This window comes from Balaenoptera physalus (genome assembly GCF_965194825.1).
Source record: "Balaenoptera physalus genome assembly, chromosome: 20".
Classification (NCBI taxonomy): Eukaryota; Metazoa; Chordata; class Mammalia; order Artiodactyla; family Balaenopteridae; genus Balaenoptera; species Balaenoptera physalus.
In genome coordinates, this window is record NC_138901.1 from 2793209 (window position 1) to 2812280 (window position 19072).

At 42.3% G+C, this 19072-nt stretch overlaps 2 long non-coding RNA genes across 2 annotated transcripts in view; both read left to right on the forward strand.

The window, feature by feature from the left end:
• The window catches only part of LOC309650938, a 176184-nt gene that overhangs the window by 45882 nt on the left and 111230 nt on the right, over positions 1–19072 (forward strand). The gene's annotated exons all lie outside the window — the stretch shown is intronic.
• Positions 1965–13289, forward strand: LOC309650940. Its single transcript, XR_014257840.1, has 3 exons — positions 1965–5487; positions 5582–12691; positions 13006–13289. It is a non-coding gene; the product is annotated as an uncharacterized lncRNA (long non-coding RNA).

The window sequence follows — 19072 nt, forward strand, 5'->3', positions numbered from 1 at the left end:
TGTCACTTCCTAATGGCAGTTTTATGACCTTGTCTTACTATCTGTGCTCTCCAGGTTATCCATGTCTGTTGCATCCGGGTGGTGGGTGTGCTGCCTTTCCCAACGCTGCCTTCAGTGGGGTCACACTGGTAGCTAGACATGGGCCGTCCTGGAGTATTTACCCCACGGGGATTGGGACACCCTTTAAAACATGGTCTATACGTTCAGTGGAAGAGTGTTCAGCCTTTAAAAAGAAGGAAATCCTGCCATATGTGACAACACATATGAACCTAGAGGACAGTATGCTAAGTGACCATATCCAGTCACAGAAGGGCCAATACAGGGCACTTCCACTTCAGTGAAGTGTCTCGTGGAAGCAGAGTGAAACATCGTTGCTAGAGGTTGGTGACGGGGGAGGGGGAGATGGGGAGCTGCCGTTGGACAAGTATAAAGCTTCACTTTATAACAGATGGATAAATTCCAGTGATTTGCTGTACGATTCTGTGCCTATAACTAGCGACATGGTGTTGTGCACTTACTAATTTGTTAAGGGGATAGATCTCATGTCAAGTGTCCTTACAATAATAATAATAATAATGATAATAGTAAAAATAAAGCTCCCTAGGGGATTCTGGTGCCCAGTGGTGGTTCAGCACATTGGAACCCCCTTCAGGAGTTATAATGAGGGAAGACTTTTTTTTTTAATTTAATTTTTTTTAAATTGAAGTATAATTGATTTATCAATACAGTGTTGTGCCCATCTCTGCTGTACAGCAAAGAGACTCAGTTATAAACATACAGACATTCTTTTTTTTAATATTCTTTTCCATTATGGTTTATCACAGGATATTGAATATAGTTCCCTGTGCTATACAGTAGGGCCTTGTTGTTTATCCGTCCTGTATATAATAGTTTACAACTGCTAACCCCAAACTCCCAGTCAAGGGGGGAAGATTTTCTAGAAAGGGTGACAGCTGAGCGGAGACTTGGAAAGTACGTGTGAGTAACCCAGGCAAAGAAGGACGTCAGCTCTTGGAATTCTACACGGCTTCTGCCATGGTGCCTGCAGAAGCCTGGAGCCCTGTAGCTTCTCAGTCAACTCTTATAAAATAATAATGATGATAAAGTCATACTACTGTTAAGTGTTTACTAGCACACCCCGAGGCAGGACCATGTATACCAAAAATAGAAAAAAGAAATAAGAAAACCCGTTTAGGGGTTAGTGTGCTTTGGCTGGGACAGAGAATTGGATTGGGGAGTAGAGATGAATACGGCTGGGGAGGTTCTCCACACATACAGAGGGCTCTAGAAATGAGAAAATCCTTAGTCAGAACCTGACCCAACCCCGTCTTGTTTCATTGTCACAGATGAGAAATTGAGGCTCCATATGCTGGTGAATTTCCGGAGACCACGCAGCAGCTAAAGGGCAGCTGGGGCTTGTAGGACCAGCCCAAGTCTCTCTCACGAGGCCACACGCCGAGTTGTCTTCTCTTGCATCCCTTTCCTGTGAAACGCCTAAGAGCGGTCATCAGCCTGATGACGTACTTGGTGCATGACAGGTACTGAGTGAATGTCTCCTAATTGACCCGCGGGGGATACCGTCAGAACTGATGTGAAGAGATGCACGTTTGTTTAAACGAACTGCTGGCTGACAAGCGTTTTGCTCTTTGAAGCCTGTTTCCCTCCTCCTTTCAGTTGGCTGGCCCTTGTGTTTTCGATGGGCATTAAAAAGTGGGCAGGGAGGCACAGTGACATAGAAACTTCCCGACTGTGTTCCAGGAATGCCGAGGGAGCCTTGGAAGTGTCTCTGGGGGTGAGGAGTGTATGGGGAAGAAGCAAGGAGCTGGAATCTCCGCCCCCCCCCGGCGCCCCGCTCACCCCTGTTTCAGAAAAACAGCTCCACTGCTTCCTACTGGATTTCTGAGTAGCGTTTAGTGGGGGGCGGGGGGGGGGAAGTGTTCTGTTAAAATAACAAAGCGTTGAAAAGGACCGGATTCGTGGGAACAGCAGTGTCGCTGAAATCAGGCAGTCCTGCAGCCAGATGGTCAGCATGGCTCTGGGCAGGCTGATTCACCTCTCCCCTTGAGGAGCATATGTAATAATACCTACACGCTGGGGCTTTTGTGAGGATTGAAAGAAATTGAGAGGTGCGGCTCCTAGCGCTCTGCCTGGTACATGGGAGACATTTTTATTATTATTATTTTTTAACAATCAAGCTTTATTCTTTCTAACGTCAGTTTTATTTATTTATGTATTTATCATTTTTGGCTGTGTTGGGTCTTCGTTTCTGTGCGAGGGCTTTCTCCAGTTGCGGCGAGCGGGGGCCACTCTTCATCGCGGTGCGCGGGCCTCTCACTATCGCGGCCTCTCTTGTTGCGGAGCACAGGCTCCAGACGCGCAGGCTCAGTAGTTGTGGCTCACGGGCCTAGTTGCTCCGCGGCATGTGGGATCCCCCCAGACCAGGGCTCGAACCCGTGTCCCCTGCATTGGCAGGTAGACTCACAACCACTGCGCCACCAGGGAAGCCCGAGATATTATTTTTAATGGCAACTGTGGCCCTTCTGTGGATGCAGCAAAAGTGTTAAACATGTTAACTCTGTCTCCACACAGTAGCTGCGTGAACCTGATCATCCTTTTCCGGACTTTTTTTAACATCGTAGCTTAGCCTAGCTGTTTACCTTAGACATGCTCAGAACACTCACATTAGCCCCCAGTTGGGCAAAATCATCTCCCCCAAAGCCTATTTTATAATAAAGTGTTGAAAGGTGCATGTAATTTTTTTTTTGCTTGCTTATTGGTATGTTGTATGTTATGTATGGTGTCTTACTTCCTTTTCAGTTTTCAAAGATACTGTTTAGTAGTGCGTTAACTTCTAGACTGAGCTAATGGAAACTTTCAATCCCAAACAGAAAATAATAGCAACAATAATAATTTATCTTTTGGGTTTTAGTGGCTCTTCACCTCCTTCTTATGTAAGACTCAAAACAATCCAACTGGGCCAAAGGGCAAACACTGCATTCTCCATTTTATAGATTAAGAAATTGAAGCCCAAGGAATAAAACGACCCATTTTTTGAAGTTACTTTCAGTCTCTCTCTCATTTTTCCTCCCTCTGGGTTTCTTAGTTTCAAAGGTGGACTGACTTATCTTCTTATCTAGAGAGCCAGTTTCACTTGATTTCCCTGACTAATCCTGACCCAAGAAGTATTTAAATAAATGTCAGGTCCAATTCCACCACTCCAGCATAACCTGCAAGGCTTCCTTATTCCATTTTCCATTTCGGATGACCTGGAATTTCCCTCAAGCTGTACTTCCCCCACTGCAGTTCCTCCGTTCCATCGATAGGGCTTCTACGCCTGCTGCCACATAGGGCTTCCTCTATGTTACAGTATCTTCGGCTTCATCTTGCAAGCTGGGTACAGATCACTTCGCTAAAATGAGACTGAATGTTATGATAATTTTGGATTTAGTCATTTTCCCACCAAGCTGCTTTCCTTCTGTCCTCTTGCTTCTCTATCCACCACCTTCCTTCTCTCTCCCACCCATGGACACCTGCCTGGCTAGAACTCCTTTCCTGGCTTTCCTGGGCTATTACACAGCCATGCCTCTCAATAAGATGTCAGATGTGTTCATCATGCATTGATCTTGGCAGCAGGACCAAACCAGAACGCACAATCAGGGCTCTCATTATACTTAACCCAAGGAAGGAGATTGTTAATACAACTGGCAGCAACGAGGACCAACATGATTTATTCATTTATTAAATCAAGAATCATGGGAGGACTATCGGTCCCAGGCAGTGTGTTGTGCACTAGGCAAATCGTGACAAACCATGTGTAAAAACGTAGTAATTGAAGGCAAATGCACTCCTCTGAGAAGGAGTCTAGGTGAAATGCACAGTAGTTATTTATAGACCTGGAGGCCAAATACTGAAGGGGAGGAGAATGAGGCATTTTAGAGAAATATTTTTCTAGGAAAGAGGAGAGGAAGGACACAGAGAAGGTTACGTGAGGTGGTGACATGCAAGGGGAGGAACAGAGAATGGGGCAGGGTTATGAAGAACTTTGGAAGGGTGGAAACTTGGGCTTTCCAAGATGGGGGGAGGGATCGGTGGAGAGCTGTAGTTAGAATTGAAGTTTGGAATCAACGCTGGCAAAGACTCTCCTCCTGGCAAGTGGGGGAAGATGGATGAAAGCGTAAGTGAGATGAAAGCAAAGGGAAGTTGAGTCATAGTTGCCATCCAAACACTCACTGCTGGGGGAACGAACGAACGGCAACGCTTAAAAAGACTTCATGACTGGAGAGGCTCAGTGAGAGCGAAACCCTTTTCTTCCAGTTCCTGTTTGAAAATATAAACAACATGCAAATTTAAATAAAAAAATTCTTCCTGTGTCACATTGAGAAACTCTGTTTCTTCTGTTGCCGTGACTCACTTGGGGACTCTTCTTACAAAAATGCAACTTGTAGGGATGGGCAGACCTGTTGGGGAAAAACAAGAGCCTCTCTGGAATGTTGACCCATTCTTTTTTTTTTTAAAAAAACTCTCTATTAGTTTAGATTTGAAGGGGAAAATGTCTCACATATCATAGCCTAACCGGGGTGAGGTACCCAGGACATCTTGAAATAACCCTTAAAGAAGCAATAGAGGATGCTTGATGACTTAGACCACTTTTCTTAACTCAAATCTTACTCCAAAGGGTGCAGAGAAACAGCTAAACTTGGAAAATGAGTGGGATGAGAGATGGTCCCGGTCAGTGAATGCTCCCACAGGAATCATGAAGGATCGGACAGTCAGTGTTTGTTTTAGCGAGAGAGTGGGAGAGAAGGAGATGAGGAAAAGCAAGTGGCAGTAGCTCAAGTCAAATCAAAGAATCAGATCCTGTGCTTCAAATAAAATACTTTCATGGTACAAAGTGTCTGCTTGAGAGGCTTACATGGATAAGTTTGGGGGGTCTTGCCTCAAAAATAAGCTTTCTTTCACAAACCTAAAATCCACATTGAAAATTTTAGATTAGGCAGATGAGAAAAATGTAAATTCTCTGATTCTCTATAAGTTTACAGATGCTGTTGAAGGGTTGGTGACCTTTTCTTTCTTTCTTTTTCTCCTTCCTTCCTTCCTTCTTTCCTTCCTTTATTTCTTCCTTCCTTCCTTTCTTTCTTTCTTTCCCTCCCTCTCTCCTTCCTTTCTTTCTTTCTTCCTTTCCTTTCCTTTCCTTCCCTCCCTCTCTCCCTCCCTCCCTCCCTTCCTTCCTTCCTTTCCTTCCTTCCGTCCCTCTTTCTTCCTCCCTCTTTCTCCATTGTCCTGGCTTTGGAACATTTAATCCTGAAATATGTTATAATGAGTTGCATTAAAAATAAAAAAAATTCAGTAAAGATTTTGACATTCCTAAGGTGTCTATCTCCTATTAGAAGAATCTGAGGTAATGGTGAGAATCTGAGGTGAGGTATTTCAAAAGAAAAAAATTAATTCAGTGGTAGAACGAGTGTGTGTGTGTGTGCGTGTGCGCGTGTGTGCGTGTGTGTGTGCGTGTGCGCGTGTGTGTGTGTGCGTGTGCGCGTGTGTGTGCGTGTGTGTGTGTGTGCATGTGTGTGCGTGTGTGTAGAGAGAGAGAGGGAAGATGGTGGGGTTCAGCAGAGTTCTGGCCGTTCTAGGACATACGTCAGTACATTGGGGGCTGTGTGTGAGGTCCCTGAACCAAGGGGGTGGACACAAGGCAGATGGTATTTTGAAGAGCATCAAAGCAATACCATTTTATCTGTTCTTTTTTGACCTTCTGCTTATGACTTTTCTGGAAGCAGTCACACTTAAAAAAAAGAAGACATTATTGGAGGAGATAATACACAGACTTTCCTAATTTTTTCTGAAGCCAACGTGATTCAAATATACTTAGCCCTTCCTAAATGCTTTCTATATCTTAATAAGTGAAATTAAGCAGTAAAGTTGCATTTGCCAATGCTTTATATGAGGATGGCTGTGAAGTGTTTTGCCAGATTTGCACAGCATATCTGTGATGCTCTAGCTTAGAATGCAGTTATGTGGCCCACACATGATTAACTTTGGAGACCCCCTGGGAGCCACATCAAAGAGATACTGAGTCATCCTCTTGAAGAGATGAAACCAGATAGACCAGAGGTCCTAATGACTGTTGAGAACAGACATGAAATTTATACTGAGGACCATGGACAGAGAACATGGCGGATCCACCTCTGAGCCCCAAATCAAAGGCCAAGAAGAAGGTCTGAAACGTTGCAAATTCTGTGCTGGCTGTTTCTCACATGGGCAACTCTATAATCCAGGGTAACAGCAGAGAGGCACTTGTTTCACACTAGTTCAGGATTCTTGTAAGCCTTGCAGGGAAGGTTAGATAGTATCCAGATAGAACAGGGGGAAAATTCTCATGGCATTCAGTGGATTAGAAGATTGTTATCTGCATATATGATTTTCCTCTTCTATTTATGGGTGCGTTATATTCCTGAAAGCAAGCAGATCTCTCTTATCATTGAATTTGTCCGTATTCACAAGTTTTATTTTCCCAACTAGATTTCAAGATCTTGAGTGTGAGCAATGCCATATAATACTTTTGTGTTCCTTCATAGCACCCAATGTAAGGATAGACACATAGTAGTTGTTAAATAAAATTTTTGGTTAATTGATTAAATTGAAAAGTTGGGTAATTGAATCAAAGTCTCAGTTAATTCACAATTCTGGAAGATTAGACTTGTAAATTTGTAAAAGTCTTTCCAATTGTTTTGATCATGCAGTGAAAGTGAATTGCATATTTTTTTCAGCAGAGTTTGTTTTGCAATCTGAATTTTTTTGGACCTTGCTTTGAAAAAGGTTGAAATGAAAGGCATGGCAGTGAATCAGCAAGTTAAGAAGGTTAACAATTAGTCATAACTTTAATAGATGAGACAATTACTCCATCTCTACCTTTTAAAAATAACCATATTTTTAATTAGACTTTAATCATAAAGGTCAGAGGTGTAGGGTAAGTTTAGAAAATCAGAAACACAGACTGTGTTGGCAGAACTGCTTTATCTCATGTGTTAAGTTGGACAAATTAACTAAAACAGATCGTGAGAGCCTTTCGTTTCTTAAATGAGTTGCTGATTGCATGATTTTAATGGTCTTTAATGTTTCATGATTAGGTCTCAGAACTCAGGTTCATAAGTATCGCTTCCATTTCTTTGTTCCTTAAAATGATCTGTGAAATTTGGTTTACTTGCTCTCCTGCTTTAACAAAGCACAGTACGGCAATTAAAAAGACTTGGTATCTCAGCTTTGACTTTGCTTCTGTGCAACATACGAATATTCTGCTTGCTGATGCAGATTTTAGAGATAGTGAGTTATTCGTTTTGAAAGTACTAATCCAGACCAAAAATATTGACTTCAGATGATTGTGGCTGTTCTGGCTACCTATTCCTGCATGACAAACTACTTTAGCACTTAGTGACACAAAACAGCAATCCTTTTATCCTGCCCATGGTGCAGGTCAGGAATTCAAACAGGGCAGAGCTGGGGTTGCTGATCTACGTTCCACGATGACTGAGGCCTCAGGTGGCTTGAGTTGGGTGGGATGGCGAGGCTGGGGCATTGGTGTGAGTTGCTGGTTGGGTTCACTTCCTTAGTTTGTCTCTATAACACCTTTGCTGGGATGGAATGTCCAAGGGGCCTTCTTCCTTCACCTGTCTGCAGTGTGGATTGGGGTGGGTAGAATAGGGCCAGACAAGGATATATTTCCTTTCCCTCCCCTCCCCTCTCCTCCTTTCTCTTCCCTTCTCTCTCTTTCTCTCCTCTTCCTTCCTTCCTTTCTTTCTTTCTTTGGCTGCACTGCACAGATTGCAGGACCCTACTTCCCTGACCAGGGGTTGAACCCGGGCCCTTGGCAGGGGAAGCGTGGAGTCCTAACCACTGGGCTGCCAGGGGATTCCCCTCTCTCTCTTTCTTCATATGACTTTTCCACATGCTCCCTTGCGTTTCCTCACAGTGTGGTGGCTCCAGAGTCAGATGTCTTGTGTAGCGCCTGGATGCCCCCAGAAGGAACTTTCCAAAGGACGTAGTACCGAGAGGCCCGGGTGGAAACGGAGAGACTTCTTAGGACCTGGCTTCAGAAGTCCTGGGATGTTCTTCTACCTTATTCTACTGGTCAACCAAGTCACTAAAGCCAGGCTAGATGTGAGGGGAAGGAAGGAATAGCCTTGATGGGGTTTGGTATGCATAGAGAGGAAGGGAGCAATTCACGACAGCCATCTTGGAGGTGATCTACCACATGCCTTTATTTTGTGTTTCTCGTAACAGGACATTTGTTCCCACTCGGAGGCTTTTTTTTTTTTTTTTTTTTTTTTTTAACATTCTGTGTTCTAACTTCCAGTGGTTCTATGAGGGCTATGTATTCAAAGCACCAGAAATGATGAGATTTATATTTTATTGTCATTTCACTTTCTATTTTGATACCAAGATACTACCTCGAATTGCTTACCTCAGGTTCAAATCCACAAGTGTAAAGCCTATACCCTTGACGTTTTGGGAGTTTTAATCTTTAAACTTCTTCCATTATGCCTTTGTTCTCAATGATCCCCTTCAGCAATTAATACTGTTCCTGTTAGGGCATCTCAAAGGTTAGTACATCCAGTTTTTCTGTACTTAATTCCTTTAATTTTTCAAGTTCAGTGGTGTTCAGCTAAAGTAGGTAGTTGATCCAGTTATTTGATTCATTTGGATTTTAAGCCTGTAGAACAGACGTGGCCAGGTCTTACAATGCCGCGTAGCCCCAGTTGGATACCGAGGACGTATGCGTTGTTTGTGATGATTTCTTCTGGCAAAATTTGAATTAAAATATCACAGTCAGCTGGCTCCAGGGAAAACTCTGAGTCAGTCAGAATTGGTCTCTGGTGCTTTTATATTTCCTTTTAAGGATTTTTCATTTTCCAGGACATCCTACTTGTAGGCTCTGCAGAGTCCCTAATAGCAGCTCCCACTCGTTCCAGTACAGACCTCTGGAGGAGCTGCCTGTTCTCACTGTAACCGTAGAGGTACATGGCCACTCGTTGTCAGGTTGCTGAGAACGAATGGTTTAAACTGGTCTCATCCTGGGGTTTCTGGGAATATTGTCTCTTTCCCTTATCGGTGATAGAAAGCTCAACTCAAATTAACTTAAACCAAAAGGCAGTATATGTACAGGGCTAGGACTAGCTTATTGCATCACTTGAATGAGGCTCCAAAGATGTCAGTAAGACCCATTTCCTGTGTCCCGTTTCTCTAGATGTGTCCATCGTCAAGCCCTTGTGGCCACACGCTCAACACGGTCCTCAGAGAACTATTGAAAGGAACGTCTTTTTCTCCAGAAATTCAAATGGCATCCCCCAGCTGAGCTGCCATGGCTCTGGTTGGTCTGAAGTGGGGCTCACATCTGCACTGGTGGCCTGGGATGCAGAAGGCACGATTGCCTTAGCCTGGTTGTGTTTCCCTTTGGGAGCTGAGGGCTGGTCTTAGCTCCGCCAGAAGCACAAGGGCTCAGAGTAGGGGCGTGGACTCCCTGCAAGGCAAACACCCTGTGGGCCTGCCACCAGAGGGGAGGAGACGGTGGGCTGCAGCCCCAGCTACCATCGCAGAATAACCGTGCTCGCGTCTTTTCTTCCTCTGTCATAACTTTCCTCTTGGTGACACCAATCCTGCTCCTCCGGCATTCCCTCAGCTTTGGTGACTTGTCAGAAAAAATAAAGCTGCGGAGAGGTGGCTGGTGTCCCCTCCACACCTTCCTGTGTCACGTTTCTGCGCGGGTCTCATGGAGCGCTTTGTGTGCCTCAAGCTCAAAAACACCCTTTCCCAAAATAGCCACCTTTTCTCCCGTGCCCTCTGCCATTTCTCCTTCTCGGTGTAGCCAAAAGCCGAAAGCTCTCACACATGTTCATTTACATAAATAGACTCCTGAGATTATTCACATTATTATACACTAATTTTTATTTATAATCTTTGGCCCAAAAAGTAGGATTAGGGGAAGGAAACATGGGGAGGACGAGAAGAGCAAAAATGATGCGAATTGAGGGAGTGGAAAGCCCTCGCTTGTGTGGGCTGTGGATTGCATACCTCTATTTCATGGGAATCACATGTGATTCAAGTCCAAATTATTCAGATAATTGGATCAACTCCAAACTTCATTCATTATTTTTGTAAATGACAATGATTTTTTTTGGAGGAGGCCTAAGGTAAATATATTTTTGGAGAAAGAGGATGAGGCCATGAGCTGCCTAAATGAGCTGCTTTAATTTGATGTCATATCAGCTCTTATATTTGGAATTTGTACTTTTAATTAGAAGGAAGACTATTAAGTCAGGATTTGCATACGAAATTCCATTTTTTAATGTGAAATCCATCTATCTGAGACAACCCTTAAGTTCACAGAAAGATAATATTATAATTGCTGATTATTTAGGGGGATTTTATCACATTTTTTTTTTTCTTGCTCAACTCCACATCTGGAAAACCAGTATTTCCCAGGAAATATATTCTTGGACGAACTAGGAACCATAGTTTTCTTGCATTCTTAATTGGGTAAAGTAGAAAAGAGACAGCTAGGAAAAATAAAAGCCCACAAACACTAGAAGTATATTGCAATGAGGGTGTCAAGGCAGACAGACTCTCTGCAGTGCGAGTTACGTGATCCGGAGTCTGTGGCAATGCTGGCAGCTGGGAGGGAAGAATGGATCTGCTAGAGTCCGTGAGGTGTGTACTTTCTCTGGCCTTCTGTCCTCGGGTCCCTGCAGTGTTGTCACTTTTGGCCTATGGCATGCTTTGCTCTCTGAACATTTGCTGTAAACTCGGGATGAGGAGTTATACAGGTGTGTTTGGTAAAGAGTGAAGCGTGAAGCAGAAGGATACTTTCATTTACTGAACATCTAGAATGTTCTAGGTACTCTGCAGGTGCAGTCCCTAAATCTTTTCCTGTTCATCGTAACAATCCTAAGAAATAGGTAGAACTATTATGATCATTTCACAGTTGGAAATCCACAGCTAAGATTAGTTAAAGACCTTGCCCAAGGCAAGTTAGTAGCAGAGCTGTGATTTGAAGTGCGGCCTCTAATTGTAAAACCCACATCTTCTACACTCAACTCGCTGGTTGCATGGTCAACGCTGTGCTTTTCAACCCAGACATCTTTTTCTTTTTCAGGCGTCACTAGTGGCTTGCTTTATGTGACTCAGGCTGACTTAGTGTCTTCCTTTTCCAGGATCCAAAGCATGTCCAACTGGTTTCTTTTAGCAGCAGACACAGCTCTTGTCCTGTCTCTTCATGGAGTTTTCAGATTGCACTCTTTTCTCTTTTTCTGTTTTTATATTACAGGAAACCTAGTGATACCTTCTTTGTCCTCTGCCCAAAATTTGATAGCCGCCATGTGATTGTATACCAGTGACAAAGCCCTACAGGCTCAATAGCTTCACCTTTATGGGACAGATTATGGCTATATCTGTATCTGTATCTGTATCTCTGTCTCTATCTGTATCTCTACCTCTATCTCTGTCTGTACCTTTATCTGTGTCTGTATCTGTATCTCTATCTTCCTACTTTGGTTACCAGCACTACCATAGTCCCATAAGAAATGGAAGCTTGTTTATACTTGTTCTTTGTTTCTTTCATTAAAATCATCCCTGCCCTTCTCACATCCCTACCCGATGACCCACATACGTTCTCTAAGCCTCTCTTCCCTCACATAATTCAAGGACTATAATAGTATTCCTACAGATAACCTCTGTCTCACAGAATTATTGAGAGGATTAAACAAGGCAGTCCACGTGAAGTGCATAGCAGAGTCTGGCCTGTGGTGACAGTGGTAGCTGTGGTTGGTATTACCTCCATTGGGTTGATGTAGAAGCTGAGTTGCTGGGACTCCCTGCCTGGTGCTCCTTTCGCTGTCGAGTCCAGCCTCCTTTGTCACTCAAGGTAGCTCACGCATTTCCAAGCTGCCAAAGCTCACTTTGCAATTCCTGTTGTCACCCTTAGGATGAGAAACCCTTCCTTCCTGGGTGCACATCTTATTCAGTTTGTAAAATGTATCAAGAGTACGTGTGTAAGAAACACAGTATACACCACAGTACCCAACAGGCTACCAGCAACATGGAAAATAAGGATGAACTAATAGAGGAAAAATCTCTCCTAGGATACAGTTATTCCCCAAAGTCACGAGATGTGAATGCTCCTGTAGTACCCTTGTATAAACCGTGACTCTTTCCTTTGTGCCGTGATGTTCCACCTGCCTTTATGTCCCAGCAGATTTTCTGGTCACCATATTGTGACTATAATGACCTGAACAAAACTCTGTTTATTAGAACTTCCCTAAGGAAGTATATTCTGTGCCGTAGGAAGGGACACCTGAGTGAGGTTTTCAACTAGCAACCTCAAGTAACAATAGCTGCCCCAACTGTCTTCCAAAATACATGGCCCAGTTCCCTGCAGGATGTTTGCTTCTTCCAGTGGAATAGGCCCATTAAGGGCCAGAACTAATTTTCTTCTTTTGGAAAAATGGAAGAGAGAGAATACTTTATAGGGGAAAGAGAGGAGAAAATAGATATTCAGCTACAGGATGGAGCAGCCTTGGAGAGGAACACCTATTTTGCAACGATACAGGGAGCTTTTGCTAAGTTAACAATGTATGGCCTGAACCTTCCTCTCTACTTTTCCTTTAAAATAGTAATTCGACTCTATATTACTTGGTAATGTGTGGTAAGAATGGATTCTTTTTTTTTAAAATTAATTAATTAATTTATTTATCTTTGGCTGTGTTGGGTCTTCGTTTCTGTGCGAGGGCTTTCTCTAGTTGCGGCGAGTGGGGGCCACTCTTCATCGCGATGCGCGGGCCTCTCACTATCGCAGCCTCTCTTGTTGCGGAGCACAGGCTCCAGACGCACAGGCTCAGTAGTTGTGGTTCACGGGCCCAGCTGCTCCGCGGCATGTGGGATCTTCCCAGACCAGGGCTCGAACCCGTGTCCCCTGCATTGGCAGGCAGATTCTCAACCACTGCGCCACCAGGGAAGTCCCTAGGAATGGATTCTTTATGGTGAATATGAGGATGTACAAGTCCTGCTTCAAGGTAGGAGAGAGGTGGAAATCAGATTGTCCATTGGGAAGGCCAACTTGTGAGCGACACAAGTTTTCTGATGTAATGAAGTTTGTAATCCATGTAACTTGATGGCATTGATGCCCCAGGATGAAAAGAGAAACACATATTTATGGCCAGATCAATACGTTGTGATCTTTATTCTCTAAGACGTTCTGGAATATCCAATACAAACTGCGCTCACATGTCAGATTGTGCTTTGAAAGCACATGTCAGATTGTGCTTTGAAAGCAGTCATACAATGAAAGTCAGGCCAAACATCTAGGAGTCATACTCACCTCCTGCTTTTTGCTCAGACCCAACATCCAGTTAATCCGTAAATCCTACTGGCTCTACTTTCAGAACTGATCCTGAGAATTCACCATTTCTGTCCTGGGTCCTGTATTTCCAGAGACTCTCCCAGTAACGTGTGGGGTTTTATAGTTGTCTCCCATCAAATCTCCTGGTTTCTGCTCTTGTCCTCCTCCATTCTGTCTCCACTTGACTTAAAATATTTGAAATATTTAAATCAGATCACATGATTCTCTTGAAAACTTCCAGTGGTTTCCCAGCACTGAGGACCTATGTCGTCTGGCGTAATCTGGCCACACCTGATTCTCTGCCTCGTTTGTGGTCAATTTCCTATTTGTTCTCTTGACTCCACCCACACCGGCCTTCCTTCTCTTTCTTACAGCTATGAAGCTCATCCTACCTTGGGGGCTTTGCCCTTGCTGTTCCCTCTGTCTGGAGGACCTCTCTCCTCAGTCTTCGTGGAGAGAAGCCTATTCCAATGTTACCTCCTCAAAGAAGTGGTCTCTGGCCATTCTATAGAAAATTGTTCCCTCTGGGCCCTGGTAACTACTCTCCTCTCTTGCTTTATTTTTGCTTAAACTTTTAATTTTGAACTAATTTTAGATTTAGAGAAAAGTTGTGAAGACAACGCAAAGGGTTCCCTTCTACCCCTTACCCTTCTTTCCTTAATATTAACACATTACATAGCCCCGGTACAGTAATCACAAACAGACCAATTGACATTGTTGTATCCCTTACTAAATTGCAGGTCTCACTCAGATTTCACCAATTTTTCACTAACATTCTTTTGTTGTTCGAGGACCCTGCTTTATTTTTGTCATAGCACCTGTCACCATCTGACATTATATTATTTGGTCATTTTTATTTGTCTGTTTTCCATCTTCCCACCAGCATGTAAGCTCTGTAAGGGTATTGATGAATTTGTCTCTGGTTTACCACTGGGTCCTCAATGTTGAGGAAATTACCTAGTATGTAGAAGGTGCAAAACATTTGTTGAACGAAGGAAAAGATAAATGCTCCTGGAAGGCAGATCTGATATGGCCTGTGTATGGTTTTATTACTTCGTGCATCTTGATAAGGAACAAATGCCCGTGAAAGTGGAAAGGGAGTGATGTTAGAAAGGATAGTTCTGCTTTTGTTAGAAGCTGCATCCTTTTCACCATTTTTGTATGTTTTTACTGTCCATCAAATATTAGGACCTGTTGATGCAGGATGACAGTGTTTAGTAAATTCTGGATTCCCGGATTCCACCCATCGATGGTGTCCACTGTGACACTAATTACAGCTTATAGCATTTGCTAAACAATCCTGAAGAGATCGCCAACACAGTGGAAGAAAAAACTGCTTCTGGGGATAAATTGTTGTTTACCCGTCTTGAGCTATTCCTGTGATCAGTGTACACTTGGATGTCTGTAACACGAAACTATGATCCCTTAAAAACCTAATATCACTGAGCATTGTCAGAAGATTCTTTGGCTTAAATTTGGCATTTGCTTATTGCGGAGTGCAAAAAGCCATCTGAAATTTGATCCTGACTTCTGGCAAATGGAATGGTTTCTTTTTCTTCCTTATTTTCTGTAAGTTAAGGAAAACAGAAAACTTTCTAGTATAAAGTTGAAAGATACCATTCAATGTGACTTACATTCAGAAAGTCAGCTCTTGATGGTAAAAAAAAAAAAGATGCATTGGCTTTTGTACAGAAAGACACATGAGAACAAAACAAGAAACAAATGCCTTTCTGTAAAGGAGACACACCAAAGTTATAGTGGAGAAGTTTACTTTTCTTCACTAGAAAAACATGAATCACTTCACAAAATCTGCTATTTAAATCGTATCAAATTTAAGATTTCTTTCTTTGGGGTTAGAAGAAGAATTTTAGACATTTCCTTATGAGAAGAAGAATTATTTGTGTAACCGCTCTCAGTTTGTTCACTCAGGCTTTGTTACATAAAGAAGGTTACCCTAAGGTAAACTGTGAAGCCACTTCTACTAATTATTGTTTAAACGTGTACTGATTCACAGTCAAAAAGGAGATTCAACAGTTTAAAGGAAACTGGTAAAAATGTTCCTAATAAACATCTCTTAATTGGATACTTTTTGCTTTACTTAAAGATTGTATAGTCGTTCTTGTAAGTGATTGAACTTGTGATTTCTGCCCCCTCGGACAAGCATCTCAGGCTTTCCCACTTCCCCAGGCTCCTAGCAGGGCTCATCAGCAAGGGTGGGTGTGATGGGGGTGGTGGAGAAGGAACCCATACAAATGACTGTGTCCAGGGAGTTGCAAAGTTGCCTTGGCAAACCCTACGTAAGACTTTTAGCTGGACTGTCCTTGTTGGGGGGGGGTCCCCCAATATTTCCTCCATCAGGAGAAAACCCATTCTCGGTGCCCTGCTCTGTATTTGGTCCCAATTGTTGGACTTGACCTTGGCTTTGTTTCTAGTCCTACACCCAGCACCTACTCATGTCCATCTCATCTTGAAAGCATCTTCCCAGAATCTGCTCTCTTTTTCTTGCCTCCTTCATCCCCGCTCGCCCTGAATCTGTGCTTCCCAAATTTGCCTGTGAGAAGAATCGCTCCTGGCACTTATTAAATTTATGAATCTCTGAGTTCCACTCCAAGCCTACTGAATCGGAATTTTTAAAGGAAGGCTATCAGGAATGAGTGTTTTCAAAAGGACCCAAGGTGACTCTTTACCAGGCAAGTGGGAGAATTAGAGAAAGCCACTGTCGATTTTCTTGCCTGGATCATGGCAAGTCTTTTAGCCAGTTTCCAGCTCCAGCTCCAGCCAGTTCTCTAAACAGCAGCCAAAACGGGGCTATTAAAATGGTAGGTCAGACCACTCCTCTACCTCATGGTTTCCTATCTTCTGAGTTAGTCAGATGCTCCTCAGGATAACGTCCAAAGCCAACTCCCAGTGTCTCTGATCTATTCTCTTTTCCCTCTCCTCCTTGTACACTCTGGACACACGGCACTTCTTCCACAAATCCAGTTTCAGGGCCTTTGCATTTCCTCTTTCTGCTGCTTGGAATGTATCCTCCCAGATATCTGCTTGTCTCGTTCCTTTATTTCCACTCAGATTGGACTCAACTCTCCCCTCTTCAGAGAAGCCACTCTAAATGAAGCAACCATGGCTTGCCAGGATTCTATCCTGTGTCTAATTTATTTTTATTCATAGAATGTAAGAACCTGACATATTATTATTGTCGACATCAGTGTTGTTGTTATTGATATTTTGTGTGTTTCCCCTAATGGAAAGTGAGCTCTGTGAGGGCATGTTCAGACCTTTCTCACTGGTTCATTAAGTAGAAGTGATGTAGAGACACAGAAGAGAGGAGAGAAACAAGGGGCGACAGAAAGCCACCATAGTTCTGGTTGAATCGCCTTTTATGAGTGAACAGAACAGAGTTTTGGGGGGAACAGAAGAAATAATATGTATGGGACTTGCTCACTTTCCCAGAGAAGCTTCCGTGTTAGAAAAGTTGCAGCTGAAGTTTGGAACCGGGAAAACTTGAAGTTTGAAGTCCCATTGATTTCTAAGCACCCTTCCTTAAGCGGGCTTATTGAGTGAAGACGCTCAGGGGTGATAAAATGTCTATCTAGTCTGCTTCACCTAGTTACCTTGCTTTAACTAATCGGAAGGACACTATGGTATTTTGTTCAGGCTGCTGTAACAAGTAGCACAAACTGTGTGGCTTAAACAACAGAAATTTATTTTCTCACAATCTTGGAGGCTAGAAGCCCAAGATCAAGGTGTCAGCTGGGTTGGTTTCTTCTGAGGCCTCTCTCCTTGGCTTGTAGGTGACTGTCTTCTCCTTCTGTCTTTATGTGGTCTTTCCTCTATGTCACTATATTTAGACTCATTCACATGCATACATGTAAAATAATGCCTGTAACATGTGAGAACTACCAGCACATTTTCCCCAAATAAACAAGGTGCCAGTATAAGATTTCTTGAATATTTACAAAATCAAAGACTTACTTTTCTCTTTGTTTTTTCCATATCCTGTTCCTGTTTTTATTTGTATGTACTATTATTGTTTACTACAGGTGAATTAGTTGAGAGGCACCCATATTAATTCCTCTTAAATACGACTCAAAAAATTAGGATGGGTACAGTGAATTATTGTAAAACATGGGATGTAACTATATAGTATTCTGAAATTTACTCTCTGTTATTTTTCATACTGGAAAACCAGTGATGCCCTTAATGAAGCCTGGGTAGGTGTAGTGCAGTGGTTCTCAAAGTGTGTTCCGTGGAGCACTGGAGGGGCAAGTGCAGTTCTTCTCAAGACATTTGCAGGGTATTTGCGGGGTCAAAACTATTTTCATAGTACTTAGATTATGTTTGGCTTTTTTAGCCTGCTGACATTTTTCCTGGTGGGTTAGATTATGTTTGGCTTTTTTAGTCTGTTGACATTTTTCCTGGTGGGTTAGATTATGTTTGGCTTTTTTAGTCTGTTGCCATTTTTCCTGGTGGGTGCGAAAGCGATGGTGAGTCAAGGCGGTGGCACCAAACTGCTCCGGTAGTCACTGAAAACGCAACACTGTCCATTTGCAGTAAAAAAAAAAAAAAAAGTAAAAAAGTTTGCCAGTTTTACTGAAGAATGTCCTCGATAACACAGTGATAATTATTAAGTTTATTAACTCTCAATTTTGACTCCTTTTAAAAAATGCTTTGTTTGACTAAATGGGAAAGCATCTCTGCTACATTTCAAAGTATGGTGGTTGTCTAAAGTAAAAGCACTTGAGTGAGTGATTGAGCTGTGAGCTGGATTAGTAACTTTTTTAATGGATCACAATTTTTACTTGAAATAACAGCTGAGAGATAGACTTTGGATATTCAGATTTGTGTATTTGAGAGTTTGTTTTTTTTTTTTTTAACTGAACAGAGTGATCCTGTCACTTCAAGGGAAACATCTGACAGTATCTGATGTTAATGATAAAATTTGAGTTTTCAGATTTTGACCTTGACACTTTCTCAGTATTTAACAGCTTAGCTGATGAGATTGTAAATTACAGTTAACAATGTAATTGTTGATATTGAATAATAAAATATGTCAATATTTGGAAGATCTGTATAACTCAATAAACCAATATTTTCTACATGGCCAGTGCATGATGTTGCAAAGTCACGAGTGACTAAATGATACATTCAAATTGGAGGATAGACCAATGAATTTTAAAGTATCCATAACAGAGTGTGAAAGTTCTTTAATATTGCTTCAGATTCTACATAGCAACTAACCTTGAAGAAACTACTACTTGAGTTTTGGTGAAGTATCAAATATGAGTATTCACAATGGTTTAAAAAAGCTGTTAAAATACTCCTCCCTTTTCCAACCACTTATTTATGTGTGGATGGATTTTCTTCATACGCTTCAGCCAAAACAATATATCACATTGAATGCAGAAGCAGATATGAGAATTTGGCTGTCTGTATTCTGCCAGATATTAAGAAAATTTGGAAAATTATAAGACAGTGTTACTCTTCTCACTAAATTATTTTTGGGAGAACATAGTTATATTTCATAAAACTATGTTATTTGTACTAACATATAATTGGTTTATCGTTGTTATTTGAAAGTGAGTACAAAAACGTACTTTAAAATTCTCAGTATCAACTTCCAATAAGATAAATACTGATAAATGTAACTCACATAATTTGGGACCCTCAATGATTTTTAAAGGCACT